The following is a 16,467-nucleotide window of genomic DNA, read 5'->3' on the forward strand; positions in this document are numbered from 1 at the left end:
TACCACAGCATTTATTCACTTATTTTGCCTTATTCATTTCAGCTTTCACCATTTTCAATGGCAAACAATGTATCAACTAGTATCAGTGAAGGAACTTTATGGTAATACCACAAAAATGGCATGTCAATAGTAGATCCAGGCATCCCGTATGGGGTGGACAGGGATCATGGACAACTCAGAGTGTTGCACCAATCCCCCAACTAACAAGTCTGAGGTGCTGTGTTTCACTGAAACTGGGCCAGTCGGTCTCACTTCAGCTGTTTTGGGGAAACCTGTTTTGTGCAGTGTTAGGAGGAGGCAAACACAAAAGGGTACGGGTCTATTAACTGTCAGCAGCAAGGGATAGGAAACGACACCAGTTGCACTCAGTGTGTATGCCTGGGGGGTCTCATTCAACATGCTAAAAGGCTGTTCCAGCAGCCACTGAGGGAACAGGGTAAAACCAACTGCAGATTGTGGCGCACATTGGAACACATGATGCCTGTCATCTAGGCTCCGAGGTCTTTCTCAGATCATTCCAGCAACTGGCAGAGAAGATTGAGGAGGCTAGCCTTGTGCATGGAGTTTCAACAAAGCTCAGAATTTGCAACATTGTCCCCAGAACTGATCGCGGCTCTTCGGTTTTGAGTCGAGTGGAAAGACTTAACCAGAGACTTTGAAAGTCCTGTGACAAGCTAAGCTGTGACTTCCTGGACTTGTGCCATAGAGTTGAGAACAGTAGGGTCCCCTTAAATAGATCACGTGTGCACAACACATCATAGGCTGCTACTCAGGTAGCAGACACTGTATGGGGTGCACAGAACGGTTTTTTAGACCAGACGACTCTCTGTACAACCCAGATAACAGTAGCAGTACAAAATCCAGAAGTATCAGTGTAAGATTGAAAGAAAGCCTCCAACAGGAGAGAGCATTAAAATCCTAATGGTAAACTGCTGAAGCATTTGCATTAGAGTGTGAAGGGCTGATGAAAAGCATTGGGTTCATATAATATAAGGTACAGAAAGCTAGTTGAAACATGAAATTCATAGCAGTGAGATTTTTGAGAAAAAATTAAGTGTATTTCAAAAGGATAGGCAACTGGAAAATGGAGGTGGTGTATTTGTTGCCGTTCTGGTGTAACATCAAGCCTGAATGAAACAGCAGAGAAGATTGTGAGACAAAGTCAGCCAATAGAATGCCGACTAAGACGACACCACGACAGGGGCGTCAACTATACGAAGAGAATATAAACACCGCTCCAGCTATCCTCAGCCGCACTAGAAGACGAGCTGTGATATGAACTCTACAGCAGTGACTTATGATCTTGTGTGATTGTTTGCAAGGAAATTGTAACTATCAAAGGACACTGATTATTTGTATGTTGCCAATTGCTTGTGACATCTTTTTGTAAAAAGGTAAAGTTAAGCACTGTCAATTCAATTTCCTCTAATAAACTTCATAAATAAGAACTGCTTGAATGTTGTCTATCTATCCGAGAAAACAGCTTCCTGGGCACCCTATATTAGACGAGTGGGCACCATCCCACAGTTGCTGTAGACAAGAAACTCTAATCCACCAAGATAGAAACTGAAGCTCCATGTGAGACTGTTCGGGAAGGACCCAAAATCATGGGTAGGCATAAAATGATAATTGGATACTTCTACTGCTCACCAGACTCGTCTCCTGATATAACCAAAAACTTTATTCACTTATATGTAAATTCCCCAATCATACGGTAATCATCGGTGGAGTCTTTAATCATCCAACAAATAATTGCGAAAATTATGGTTTTGCTACTGGTGGGCATGATAAGACATCCTGTGAAACTGTACTAAATGCTTATTCAGAAAACTACCTAGAACAGATGGTTAGGAACTCTACTCACGATGGAAATACATTGGATTTAATGGAAACAAATTGACCTGACCTCTTTTAGGATGTCCACACTGAAATTGGTATCAGTGACCAAGATGCGGTTGTGAAAAACAAAGATTACCAAAGTACAGAGGACAACTAAACCAAGCAGAAAGACATATATGTTCAGCAAACTAGATAAAAAATCAGTAGTGCCATACCTTAATGAGGATCTTGAAACTTTTAGCACAAAGCAGGAGCATTTAGAGGAACTCTGGCTAAGTTTAAAAGAAGAAATGATGACAAAATAACAAAAAAGTACAAGGATATAAACTTATGTAAATATACATATGTATATATTCATCCCTGTCCCCAATAAGTAGTGAAAACAAACATCTACACTAAAACAGTTAATTTTATAAAATTTCATTTCTTACATTTTTGAAGAAACTGCTGAAACATTTATTCACAATTAAGGATTAAAAAGATAAAAATTTTGGATTACATGTATTTACTAACATGTATATATCAGCAAATTGTATCACTATTAGCTCTCTCATGCAAAGGATTACAGGATGAGGACATATTAATTACTTTTGGGCTTAAAATATAAACAATGAAGGTAGAGACAATGACAGGTTAAAAATAAGACAAATTAAGGTCAAGAATAATTTATACAAAACTCTTGTAGTCTAGTATGTTTAAATGGGTGTCACATTAGTCATCTCATAGTGCATTTATGCAATCTATAGCTGAATAATAATGATGATTAGGATATGGTGTTAATGCTCCAGTAACAATAACATTATGAAAGGATGACTGCTATGGAACAGATGTTGAGTTGCAGACAGGCACAACAAAAGACGACACACGACCACTGTTTCTGGCCCCTGAGGCTGGACTGAGTGCAGCAACTGGTAAAAGCAATCTGTTGGTGGTGGGGGTGAGGAGGAGGCTGTGGCAGGGAGGGGGAGAGATGGCAAAGTAGGGATGGGGAAAGGTATAACACCACTTGCAAGAATGTGCAGGGGTGTGGGGACAGGATAGCAGTGTTAGGTGCAGTCAGGAGATTTGAAGGGGGGGGGGGGGGGGGGGCTGGAAGAGATAAAAATTGCCGGTGAGTGTACTGGTGGAATAGAATGCTGTGTACTGCAAAGGAGGAGCAGGGAAAGGGATATGGGATGTATATGTGAAGAACAAGGACAGCGAAGATTTGCACAAGGGGGTTATAGGAACGTAGGATATACTCATACTGCATGGAGAGTTTCCACCTGTGCAATTCAGAAATGTTGGTAGTTAGGATCCATATGACACATGCTGTGAAGCTGTCACTGAAGTGAAGCAACTGTATGGTCCAGCTGCCTTTTGGGCATTGTTTGTCAGTGGCAATTCATGACAACAGACAGCTTGTTTGTCACACTTACGTAGAAAGTACATCGGTTGCAAATTAGTTTGTAGAGCACATGACCACTTTCACAGGTAGCCCTATCTTTGATGGGGTAGGAGCTGCCTTGAATGGACTGGAGTAGGTGCTGGTAAGAGGTCATATGGGGCAGATCTTGCATCTAGGTCTGTTGCAGGGATATGAGCTGTGAGGTAAGGGGTTGGGAGCAGTGGTGGAGAAGGGAAGGGCAAGGATGTTGCTTAGTTTCACTGGGCAAAGGAATACCACTCGGGGAAGGATGCAAAGAATAGTGGGTACAATATTCCTCATTTCAGGCCTTAATGAGAGGTAGTCAGTATAATATTCTGGCTGAGAATATGATCCAATTGCTCACCCCCTTTTAACATTCCAGAATTTCTTAACCTCAAACATTGTGTCATCATCATTCCTCAAATCACTCCATATGGAACCTAACTTTTTTTGAGGTCATCAGTCTCCTGACTGGTTTGATGCGGCCCGCCACAAATTCCTCTCCTGTGCCAACTCTTCCTCTCAGAGTAGCACTTGCAACCTACATCATCAATAATTTGCTGGATGTATTCCAATCTCTGTCTTCCTCTACAGTTTTCGCACTCTACAGCTCCCTCTAGTACCATGAAGTCATTCCCTGATGTCTTTAACAGATGTCCTGTCATCCTGCCCCTTCACCTTGTCAGTGATTTCCACATATTCCTTTCCTCTACAATTCTGGTCCTCATTTCTTACCTTATCGGTCCACCTAATTTTCTAATTTTCAACATTCACCTGTAGCACCACATATCAAATGCTTCGATTATCTTCTGTTCTGGTTTTCCCACAGTCCATGTTTCACTAGCAAACAATGCTGTGCTCCAGACGTACATTAGCAGAATTTTCTTCCTCAAATTATGGTCTGTGTTGGATATTAGTAGACTTCTCTTGGCCAGGAATGCCCTTTTTGCCAGTGCTAGTCTGCTTTCAATGTCCTCCTTGCTCTGCCCATCATTGGTTATTTTGCTGCCTAGGTAACAGAATTCCTTAACTTCATCTACCTTGTGACCATCAATCCCAATGTTAAGTTTCTTGCTGTTCTCATTTCTGCTACTTATTACTCTTGTCTTTCTACGATGTACTCTTAGTCTGCATTCTTACCCATTAGATTGTTCATTCCATTCAGCACATCATGTAATTCTTCTTCACTTTCACTCAGAATAGTAATGCAATTAGGGAATCATATCACTGATATTCTTCCACCTTGAATTTTAATTCCACTCCTGAACCTTTCTTTTACTTCTTGCTTCTTCGGTGTACACGCTGAATGATAGGGGTGAAAGACTACACCCTTGCCTTACACCCTTTTTAATCCGAGCACTTTGTTCTTGGTCATTAACTCTTATTATTACCTCTTGGTACTTGTACATATTGTACTGTACATTACCCGTCTCTCCCTATAACTCACCCCTATTTTTCTCAGAATTTCGAACATCTTGCACCATTTTACACTGTTGAACACTTTTTCCAGGTCGACACATCCAATGAATGTGTCTTGAGTTTTCTTTAGTCGTGCTTCCAATGTCAGAATTGCCTCTCAGTTGCCTTTCCTTTTCTAAAGACAAACTGATCGTCATTTAGCACATCCTCAATTTTCTTTTCCATTGTTCTGTATATTATCCTTGTTAGCAATTTGGATGCATGAGATGTTACGCTGATTGTGCGACTACAGTCTTCTGAATTTCGTAGCTGAAATTTTTCCAAAAGTCAGATGGTATATCACCAGACTGGTACATTCTACACATCAATTAGAAGGGTCATTTTGTTGCCATTTCCTCCAATGATTTTAGAAATTGTTGTGTTTTCCCCCAGTGATTTTAGAAATTATGATGGAATGTTATCTTCTCCTCCTGCCTTATTTGATCATAAATCTCCCAAAGCTCTCTTAAATTCTGATTCTAATACTGGATCCCCTCACTCTTCTAAATCGACTCCTGTATCTTCTTCTATCATGCCGCACAAATCTTCCCTCTCATAGAGGCTTTCAATGTATTCTTTCCACTTACCCACTCTCTCCTCTGCATTTAACAGTGGAATTCCCATTGCACTTTTGATGTTATCACCCTTGCTTTTAATGTCACCAAAGGTTGTTTTGACTCTCCTCTGTCCTCTTTCCTGAGTCAGTCCTTCCGATAATCGTTTCTTTTTCGATTTATTCACTTTTTTCAAGCAGCCATTTTGTCTTTGGTTCCCTGCACTTTCTATTTATTTCATTCCTTGGCAACTTGTATTTCTGTATTCCTGAATTTCCCTGAACATTTTTGTACTTCCTTCTTTCATTGATCAACTGACGTATTTCTTCTGTTACCCATTGTTTCATCACAGTTACCTTCTTTGTACCTATGTTTTTCTTTCCAACTTCTGTGATTGCTCTTTTTAGAGATATCCATTACTTTTCAACTGTACTGCCTACTGAGCTATTCCTTATTGCTGTATCTATAGCCTTAGAGGACTTCAAGCATGTCTTTTCATCCCATCCGACTTCTTTGCATATTGATTCTTCTTTACTAATCTCTTGAACTTCAGCCTACTCTTCACTACTATATTATGATCTGAGTCTATAACTGCTCCTGGGTATGCCGTACAATCCAGTATCTGATTTCAAAATCTCTGTCTGACCGTGATGTAATCTAGCTGAAATCTTTCCGTATCATCCAGTGTTTTCCAAGTATACTGCCTCCTCTTTTTATTCTTGAACAGTGTATTCACTATAGCTAGCTGAAATTTATTACAGAGCTCATTAGTCTTTCCCCTCACTCATTCCTTGACCCAAGCCCATATTCTCCTGTAACCTTTTCTTCTACTCCTTCCCCTACAATTTCATTCCCATCCCCCATTACTATTGGATTTTCATATTCCTTTATGTACTGTATTACCCTTCAATATCCTCACATACTTTCTCTATCTCTTCATCTTCAGCTTCGCGTTGTCGGTTTGGATACCTGAACTATCAGTGTAGGTATTGGTTTGCTGTCAATTCTGATGAGAACAACACTATGACTGAACTGTTTACTGTAATACAATCTTTGCCCTCCCTTTCTATTCATAACGAATCCTATTCCTATTATACCATTTTCTGCTGCTGTTGATATTACTCTATACTTATCTGACCAAAAACCCTTGTCTTCTTTCCATTTCAATTCGCTCACTCCTACTATACCTAGATTGAGCCTTTGCATTTCCCTTTTCAGATGCTCTAGCTCCCCTACCACATCCAAGCTACTAACATTCCATGCCTCAATTAGTAGAACATTATCCTTAAGTTGATGATTCAACCTTATTCTCATGGTCACCTCCCCATTGGCTGTCCCCTCCTGGAGATCCGAATGGGGGCTATTCTGGAATCTTTTGCGAATGGAGAGATTATCATGACACTTTTTCAATTACAGGCCATATGTGCTGGGGATACACGTTACATATCTTTAATGCAGTGGTTTCCTTTGCTTGCTGATTCTCCTGCCTTTAGGTGCAGTTTCCCAGCCCACGGACAAGAGGGTGCCCTGAACCTCTTGTCCCCCCTACTCCGCCCTTGTCAGGCCGTTGACTTCTTATACCAGTTCTGATTATTAATCAAAATTTAAGCAGTGGCAGGTTTCAGACCTGGGACCGAGGACGTTTTGATTACTAATCAAATACACTACCCCTAAACCTAATCTTACATCTGCAGAAAGAACTGCAATCTATGACCTAACAACTGATCCTGACCTTATTATCCTAACCTGCCAACAAAGGCTCCACCACTGTGCTTTGAATGACACGTGGACAGTCTCAGCCAGCTATCAGATTCGTCAACCTACAAACCCTGCCACAGGATTTCCATTCCGGAAATAAGTTGGGATGTCCAGTCTCTCCTCAAATGCTAAGACCCATCCCAGAACTTCTCCCCTGAGTCTCTCTCCTCACCCCTACCACTCTCCACACTCCTATCTTATAGAGGCTTCCTGAAGTTCATAAACCCAACCACCCAGGACACCCAATTGTTGCTGGTTACTGTGCCCCACTGAGAGAATCTGTGCTCTTGTGGCGAACACCTTCAGTCTATTACTCGTAAACTAACCTCCTGTATAGAAGACACCAACCATTTCCTCCACCGATTCCCCACAAGTTCCTTTTCTTTTACCACATGCCGCCCTCCTCACCACTACTGATGGCACCAGTATTGAATACCTGTCCCAATGCTCAACTGACTCCAAACCTACAACCTCCTTCCTGGTCACCATGACCAACTCTGTCCTCACCCACAATTACTTCACCTTTGAATGCCTTACCAACTAACAAATGCACGGTACGATAATAGGCGTGCATACGGCACCATCCTATGCCACCTATTCATGGGCCATCCAGAAGAATCCTTCCTAATCCCTTAGAATTCCAAACTGCTCACCTAGTTCAGATTCACTGATGACATCTTCGTGATATGAACTGAGAGTTAGGACACCATAACCACATTTCTCTAGAACCTCAAACACATTCTCCCCCATTCACTTCACCAGGTCCTCCTCAAACTAACGAGTCATCTTCTTCGATGTAGACCACCACTTCAAGCATGGCCAGAACTGTCCTTATAACACCTAGCATCCACTAGCAATACCTCCACTTCAACAGCTGCCACCATTCCATACCAAGAAGTCCTTTCTATACAGCCTAATCACTGATAGTGTTGCATCCGCAGTGAAAAACATCCCTCTCCAAATATAGTAATCTCACTAGACCTTCACAGACCAAAATTTCCCTCCCAATCTTGTACAGAAACAGATCTCCACTGTTTTGGCACTCCAGTCACCTTCCACCTCCCACATACCTGCCATCCAGCCACCCCTCATTAAAACCAATGCCACCTTGTGACCTAGTACCACCAAGGACTGGAACAACTGAATCACATTCTGCATCAGCATTTCTACCACCTGTTGTTGTACTCTGAGATGAGGAAAATCCTATCCATTATCCTTCCCACCCCTCTCACAGTGGTATTCTGCCACCCACATAACCTAGACCTCTTGTACTTTATAAAAACATGAGTGCATTTGTATATAAATGTGTACAAGCCCTGGAATGGTGTCATACCAAGTTACCATTCTATCTCTGCTGTAAAAATAATTTTTTTCTTGTATTCGAAAACAGTTTCATAAAAGCATCAGTATTTTTTACAGCAATGTATTAAATTTCATGCATTATACATCTTCTTCCAACATGCAGCTCCTCATCACTGACACTGAGGTGGACCCAATGCAGTTTGTGCCTCGAGTGATGCTGTAATCTTGGTTGCGTGCAGACATTCTGCACATCCTCAACAATACTAGTTGCTCTGACTAGCATTTTGTCGTTCACATTCTATGGTGATACTGTATGGCATGCCATACCCTGGTGAATTTGTCTTTTTCACCTTTTTCAAGCTGATAAATGGTGTTAGTGGTATGTTTACAATTGCCCACCATTCACATTTCTTAAAAGGTCATATAGAAGTTGTAACAATATTATGGAAAGGAATATTGCTACTCACCATACTGCGGAGATTCTGAGCTGCAGATAGGCACAACAAAAAAACTGTCACAAATATAGTTTTTGACCAGTAAGGACTTAATCAAAAATACAGGACACACACACACACACACACACACACACACACACACACACACACACAACTACAGTTGCCTGAGACTGCAGTTGTGCATGTAAGTTGTGTGTGTGTGTGTGTGTGTGTGTGTGTGTGTGTGTGTGTGTGTGTGTGTGTGTGTGTCATCTACTTTTGACAAAGGCCTTACTGGCTGAAAGCTTTATTTGTGACAGTCTTTTTGTTGTGCCTATCTGTGACTCATCATCTCCACTGTTCGGTAAGTAGCAACTTTTCTTTTCATAATACTGTTACATTCCATTCTGGATTTTCCATGCAGTAGTTGGTTAGTCTCTATTAGTTCTACAATTCCATTATAGATGTCACAGTGAAAGATAAAACACTTGGGTGTTCCTTAAGACCACACTAAACAGATGTTCTTGTCCTTCCTACTGAACCAGTACAGGTGAAGGGTATATAGGCCTTGTCCTGTTAAGTGAGATGCCCTGACTGGGGTTTACATAGCCAATGCAGGGGAATAAATGGTGGCCTCTTTGGCCCCTTTCACTCTTGTCCTAGGAGTTCTGCCCTGTATTCCCTTTCTAGTTTTGGGCTAAGTTTTGATGGACATTTGTCAACTACCATTTACATAACCAGTAAAAGGCTGAACAACAACATGCCATAACATCAGCCGGATATTTCTGAAAATCACCAGTAATGCAAGGGTTGGTGTGGTGCAAAAGGCCCCCGTGAGTCTGAAGAACACATGCCTTACAGCACGTCACATGATTTGCTTGTTCTGTGTGCACAGAAAAGTGTGTACCAAAAAACTTACTGTGAAGGCAACGGTGGATGTGAAAATGGTATCGTGACTCGTCATTATCACATGCAGCAGTAACTTGTAGTTAGCTGTTGAGGCACAGACATGGTTTTTGCACGACACTGCTCACTTTGTGTGCAATTAGCTGAATGTGTTGTGTTAAGTTACACTTTTGTGCAGATGGACACTAAGGTACTGAATGATTGTTTTTCTGGTGATGGAGATGTTTCCTCACTAAACTGTAGGATTTCTACACAGGGCGATTCCATGTCAAGTGGTCTAATTTGAGAAAATGTTCCAGATGACCATCAAGGATTTTGCTGAAATTTTGTGTTAACATTTTGCACAGATGAGTCACTTGTTTTACCCCATAGCGCAGCTTTTAACAATGCACCACTGAGTTTGAAAGAAACAATACTTGGCCATCTACAATTTTCATATGGGTAATTTGAAGCAAAATTGGATGAAAATATATAAGCTTGAAAAAAGTGTGATGCTTCGCTATGTTTATCTGTTGAAGTAACTGCACAGATAAACTTGAAACTTAACCTGTAATAACTTACCAATAAAAGGTCTTACAACACACAATTTCATTCTCCTATTGCTTTCCAATAGTTTATGAAGTGAGTGTACATTTAACGGTTTTTGTAAAAATGTCAGAAATGGGTAGCTTTAGCCAACTTAAAAAAAAGTCTTCTGCAAACTCTTTTAAACCATTTTCATTAGAAATATCACATTCTAAACTACCTAACAAACTAGATTTGGTTTCGCAATGTGAGCAGAAAAGGCCCTAAAAAACAACAAGGTGATTGAAGTGCATTTAAAATACCCCTGTACCTGATACTCACATTAAATCTAACATCTTTGACTGTTATACAGTTGTTGAATACTCTCTGGAGGCGGTAATAACAAAGGTCCTGATGACTAGAAAGTGAAACTTCAATAAAGGGGTGCCTTTTCACTCATCATAGAAAAAACTTAGCTTTACATTTTTTTTCCAAGCATGTATTTTTTGGCTGACTTTGATACAAATTATCGGTACAAAAATTGCTCAAGAGTTCTTTTTATTATTATTTCACTTAAGAGAGAGCAAAAAGTTCTACAAGTGGCCAAGTTTTCCTTCTTTGAAGAAACTATTGCCAAAGCTACTCCAGGTTGTCAAAAACTCAGTGGTGCACTGTTGAAAGCTGCGCTATGGGATCAAACAAATGACTGTATTACAGCAAGTATTAAACTGGTGATCATGAACCTTTACCAAAGTTTTTTGGGAACATGTACAAACATTCATGCAAATTTTTATCAAAATCCATGACGATCATGTGGAAACCTCCAGACCACATGGTGTGGAATGTCCTCATGGAAGCTGACCATTTAGGAGTGTTCTGTTTTGTTTTAGCACTAAAAAACAACTAGGGCCATACACACCCATATCAAAATTGTAGAATACGAAGACAAAGAGACAAGTTAAAAATGACTACATGTCAATCGCAAACAATGAAAGATAAGACACCTAAAAACAGGGATGTGGAGCAAAGTCTATAAAATATACTGTAGAGAAACAGAGGTCCAGAACTAAATATTAAATGGCCTTCGCCATATCGCTAAGACGGATAAAAAGTAAAACATGGTCGACAGCCCATGCGTCATTCACTAAAACATCCAATACCTCAGATGGCAAACACAAATGGGGGGGGGGGGCAAAAAAAAGAAAAAGGGCGGTGGGGGGGAAGGCATTCCACCAGGAAATGGTGGATAGTCACAAATTGGATACAATGGGCACAAAGCAGTGGGGGGAGCATCACTTAACAAATGGCGATGGCTAAAGAGACAGTGCCCCATAGGCAACCTAGTTAAAATGATCTCCTCATGATGAGAGGACCAAGAGGAGGTTGTCCAAGCTACTGGGAGAGGCTTAATAGCCTGGGTGTTGTTCCCATGAAGGGGTGAACAGTGGTGTTGCCAAAGTGACACACCTGCTGACAGACAGCAACACAGAGATCGGAGGGAATATAAGAACTAGCAGGTTGATGCTTTTAGGAGTATGTGTATAGTTTTTTGTAGCGCTGTGGTTAATTTGTCACTTACACCCCTTAACTGAACCCAGGAAGGACCTCATTTGTCATTTCCTCCAGCTCAGCTCTTTAGTTCACCGATGCCACAGCAAGATGTCATCGGCATATGCCACTATCCCATTGACTTCATCTTCTTTCAGCTGGCACAAGAAATGTTCAACTGCCAACCCCTGAGTGCACCTTTCAGCAGTTCTTTTTAGTACTTTTTCTGTGCCACCTGACAAGTTCAAAACTCAACACCTTTAGTAATCAATAAAGCTATAGCACAGATACTAAGGTACCTCGGCTTCACGCATCCAAGCAAACAATTTGGGCCACCACAAATAATTATATGTTGCCGCAATGTCAATTAAAGTATCATTTGTAATTTTCTATCAGAAGCAGAACTTGGACAAATCATATTCTTAACAGAATTAGTACACCTTTAGAACATAAACATGATGTAAAGTAATGTCGGGGCCATACATCACGCATAACAGTCATTTACTTAACCTAAAAGTTGCTACAGAATCTCAAAAATCGTGGTACCCACTGTTCCCTAACATGACAAATTGTAACCCTTATGCAACACACCACTGTGAACTGTTTTCAAATGGAATAGTCCAGGTGAGAATAACAAAATATTGCACACATCACATCTCATATCCCTATTCCACAACTGGGATACAAAATTGAAAGCTGCCATCAGTGCAAAAAAAGTACCCCAAAAATGTTTTATCATCAAAATGAAGAGAGTTAATAACTTAAAAATGCCTAACCTAGGGATTGCAGATGTGCAACACAACATCAGAAATCCTGAACTACAACCTGTACAATCTGTAAGGTCCTGGAGTGAATGACATTAACTGCCATCAAAGAAAATAAGCATTTTTCCCAAGCAGTATAGTGAAATTATTTCTTTACATACACTGTGCATTGACATTTAAGGTGTCCAGTTTTCTTTTCCACAATAGTCTCACAAAATATTTGGAATTTATGTCATTTCTCAACACAGTCCCTACTGCAGACATACGCAGTACTCTCTGGAAACTCGGCTGTAGCTCAATACAATCAGATTGCCAGTGACAGTCTCGACACAACTCGACTGCCGGTAATAAACAGGATCATGTGGTGGTGGTTAGTGTTTAACGTCCTGTCGACAACTAGGTCATTAGACGGAGCGCAAGCTCAGGTTAGGGAAGGAAATCGGCCGTGCCCTTTCAAAGGAACCATCCCGGCATTTGCCTGAAACGATTTAGGGAAATCACGGATAACCTAAATCAGGATGGCTGGAGACGGGATTGAACCGTCGTCCTCCCGAATGCGAGTCCAGTGTGCTAACCACTGCGCCACCTCGCTCAAATATACAGGATCAGTGGAAGTCTCTGTGTTCACTGCCAACAAACATAAATATATTTACCAGCAGGCTTACAGAAAGCTCTGCATATCACTGAGGCTCTAACATAATCCCAGGCAGCCCTACAATCACAAAACTATTTTCCTACAAGGTCATGTGCTGCCTGGAAACTTCTGTTGTGCATCTATATAAACAGCTGTCTGGCATATAGCTGGCCTGTTCCAGTTGAGCTCCTGCCTGAACACTAGCCATCTTTACAAGCAGTAAAGCCATTACTGGATGCAACTAGCACTGCCAACCACAGCCTTGTAGAACTCACCTGCAGTATGTTTTCCAAGTTGCCTCGTTGTCGCCTCATGAAGTTGTCACCTGCTATCAACCAGAACCCCATTAGCTTCAGCTTTCCTGCATGCTGCACCAACTGCTACACTGTCACCGTGTGCATTGCTGACCACTACCTCACTGAGACTTGGTATTTATTTACACTGTGACAATTTCCTATACCAGTGATCAAACTTGACACTCTTTGAAAGCTCCCTATTGATGGAATGCAGTTTAACCTCAAATTTGGACTTGTCAAGCAGTGACTTATATTTTCTTGTCATCAAGAAATGACTCCTATTTTCAGTATGGACAGGTTTCCCCTTTACTTGTGGCTTATATTCAGTGTTCAGTGAAATAATAAATGTGTTGTTCATCACTACCGGAGGAATGTCAATTAAAGTCTGTTGTTCCCTTGTGGGTACAGACACAAAAGTCTCCTTGCTGTTGTACACACTTTTCACACCACCAATGCCATTGTTTTTATGACTCATCCCAAAACTTCTTTAGGAATCTGCTTTGACCAACAGAAAATTTCTGACACAAAAGTGGCACGATTGGAGAATATGTATCAACACACTGTGTCTTTCGTTGCTGTAGGAGTCAGGATGAATTAGGTGGGGGCCTACTACGAAATGAAACAGCCTCACAAAACTGAAGCTGCATCACCACTATGGGCTGTGTGATGAAGGTTGGAAACACACATTACTGAGTAGCACTCAATGTTTCCCATGATATCAATGTCCTCAGACTTGGTCCTAACCAAGTGAGAAAAAAATTACACTGTGAAAGGTCAGACCACCAACAATATCCATTATTTTACTTGTTTAATTCAAGCAATGGGGGGATTTCTTCTGGTAAATATTCTGGTTACACTGCTGTTCATGATGTTACCCAGCTCTAACAATATCTTCAGCAGCTATATTGCAGTACAAGATGCTCATTAGTCTGTTGAAGATAGGTGGGAGAAAGTTCAATCTTTAAAAGATTTTTTGGTTTTTGCACAGATCTTACTTGCAGGCTAAATTAACACTTACTCGGTAGTTTTATAAATCAGCTACATTTTTAATGCTCAGTACATAGAGGACTGATTTGAAAAAGTCACATTGCTTATAAAATCAGTATTATTTGTAAGTTGCAGATATGCCCATGGCACTTAATGTGAATGACACAGCATTGGCTAACCCTCCTCCCATATACCTGTATATTAATAGAAGGCAAGAAGTCAGTAAAAAAAACTGCAATCACTTTTCTCATTTTATTCATAAACCTACATCTTGATCACTGGTATAGGCTTGCGTATTCAAATACTTAGATTTGTAAACAGGCAGAATACAGTGCTGCAGTTGGCAATGCCTACATAAGACGACAATACTATGAAAAGGAAAGTTGCTACTCACCATAGAGTGGAGAAGCTGAGTCGCAGACAGGCCAGTAACCCGTCTTCATCAAAAATAGATGACACACACACACACACACACACACACACACACACACACACACACACGCACACACACGCACACACACACACACACACACGACTGCAGTCTCAAGCAACTGAAGCCACACTGTGAGCAGCAGAAATAGTGCATGATGGGAGTGGCTTTAGGGTAGAGGTGGCAGACAGTGAAGTGCTGCAGGTTAGACAGAGGGCAGGCAAGAGGTGGGGAGAGGGCACTAGCGAAAAAGGAGAGAAGTAAAAAGGCTGGATGCAATGGTGGAATAAGGGCTGTGTAGTGCTGGAATGGGAACAGGGAAGGGACTGGATGGGAGAGAACAATGACTAACAAAGGTTGAGGCCAGGAGACTTAGAGGAACATAGAACACATTGCAGGGAAAATTCCTGCCTGCGCAATTCAGAAAAGCTGGTGTTGGTGGGAAGTATCCATATGTCACAGACTGTGAAGCAGTCATTGAAATGAAGGAGTCATGTGTACTCAGCAACAGGGTGTTCCAATTACTTCTTGGCCACAGTTTGTTTTCTGATTGCCGTTCATGCAGACAGACAGCTTGTTGGTTGTCTTGCCCATATAAAATGCAGCACAGTGGTTGCAGCTTAGCTTGTAGATTACATGACTGGTTTCACCTACTCCAGTCTGTTCACAAACATCACCTATCCCATCAAAGGCAGGGCTATCTGTGGAACCAGTTATGTGATCTACAAGCTAAGCTGCAACCACTGTGCTGCATTCTATGTGGGTAAGACAACCAACACACTGTCAGTCCACATGAGTGGCCACCAACAAACTGTGGCCAAGAAACAAGTGGACCACCCTGTTGCTGAGTATGTTGTCAAACATAGCATCCTTCATTTCAATGACTGCTTCACAGCCTGTGTCATATGGATCCTTCCCATCACCAGCTTTTCTGAATTGTGTTGGTGGGAATTTTCCCTGCAATATATCGTATGTTTTCATAATGCTCCTAGCCTCAACCCTTGTCAGTAATTGTCCTCTCCCATCCAGCCCCTTCTCTGTTCCTATTCCAGCACTACATAGCCCTCACTCCACCATCGCGCCCAGTCTTTTTACTTCTATCCTTCTCCACTACCCCACCCCCCCACCTCCACCTGTCACCTGTCGCCTGCCTTCTGTCTAACCTGTAGCACTTCACTGTCTGCCACCACTACCCTACCATCCCTCCCCCTACCCACCCCAGCCTCCTCCTTTCCCTTCACCCAGTTGCCACTCCCATCATCCACTGGTGCTGCTGCTCGCAGTGTGGCTTCAGTTGCCTGAGACTGCAATCGTGTGTGTGGGTTGTGTTTGCATGAATGAGAGAGAGAGAGAGAGAGAGAGAGAGAGAGAGAGAGAGAGAGAGAGAGAGAGAGTGTTTTTGACGAAGACCTTACTGGCTGAAATCTTTATCTGTGACAGTCTTTTTGTTGTGCCTATCTGCGACTCAGCATCTCCGCTATAAGGTGAGCAGCAACTTTCCTTTTCATAATGTTGTTACATTCCATCCGGGATTTTCCATTGTTTGATATATAAGACAGCAGGTGTCTGGCACAGTTGTTAGATCAGTTACTGCTGCTACAATGGCAGGTTATCAAGATTTAAGCTAGTTTAAATGTGCTGTTAT

The 16,467-nt window shown here is 41.5% G+C and overlaps 1 protein-coding gene across 1 annotated transcript in view; it reads right to left on the minus strand.

Annotated features, from left to right (window-relative positions):
• Positions 1–16,467, minus strand: part of LOC126277984 (ATP-dependent RNA helicase DDX24) — a 73,556-nt gene that overhangs the window by 16,129 nt on the left and 40,960 nt on the right. The gene's annotated exons all lie outside the window — the stretch shown is intronic.

The sequence above is a fragment of the Schistocerca gregaria genome, chromosome 6 (assembly GCF_023897955.1).
Source record: "Schistocerca gregaria isolate iqSchGreg1 chromosome 6, iqSchGreg1.2, whole genome shotgun sequence".
Lineage (NCBI taxonomy): Eukaryota > Metazoa > Arthropoda > Insecta > Orthoptera > Acrididae > Schistocerca > Schistocerca gregaria.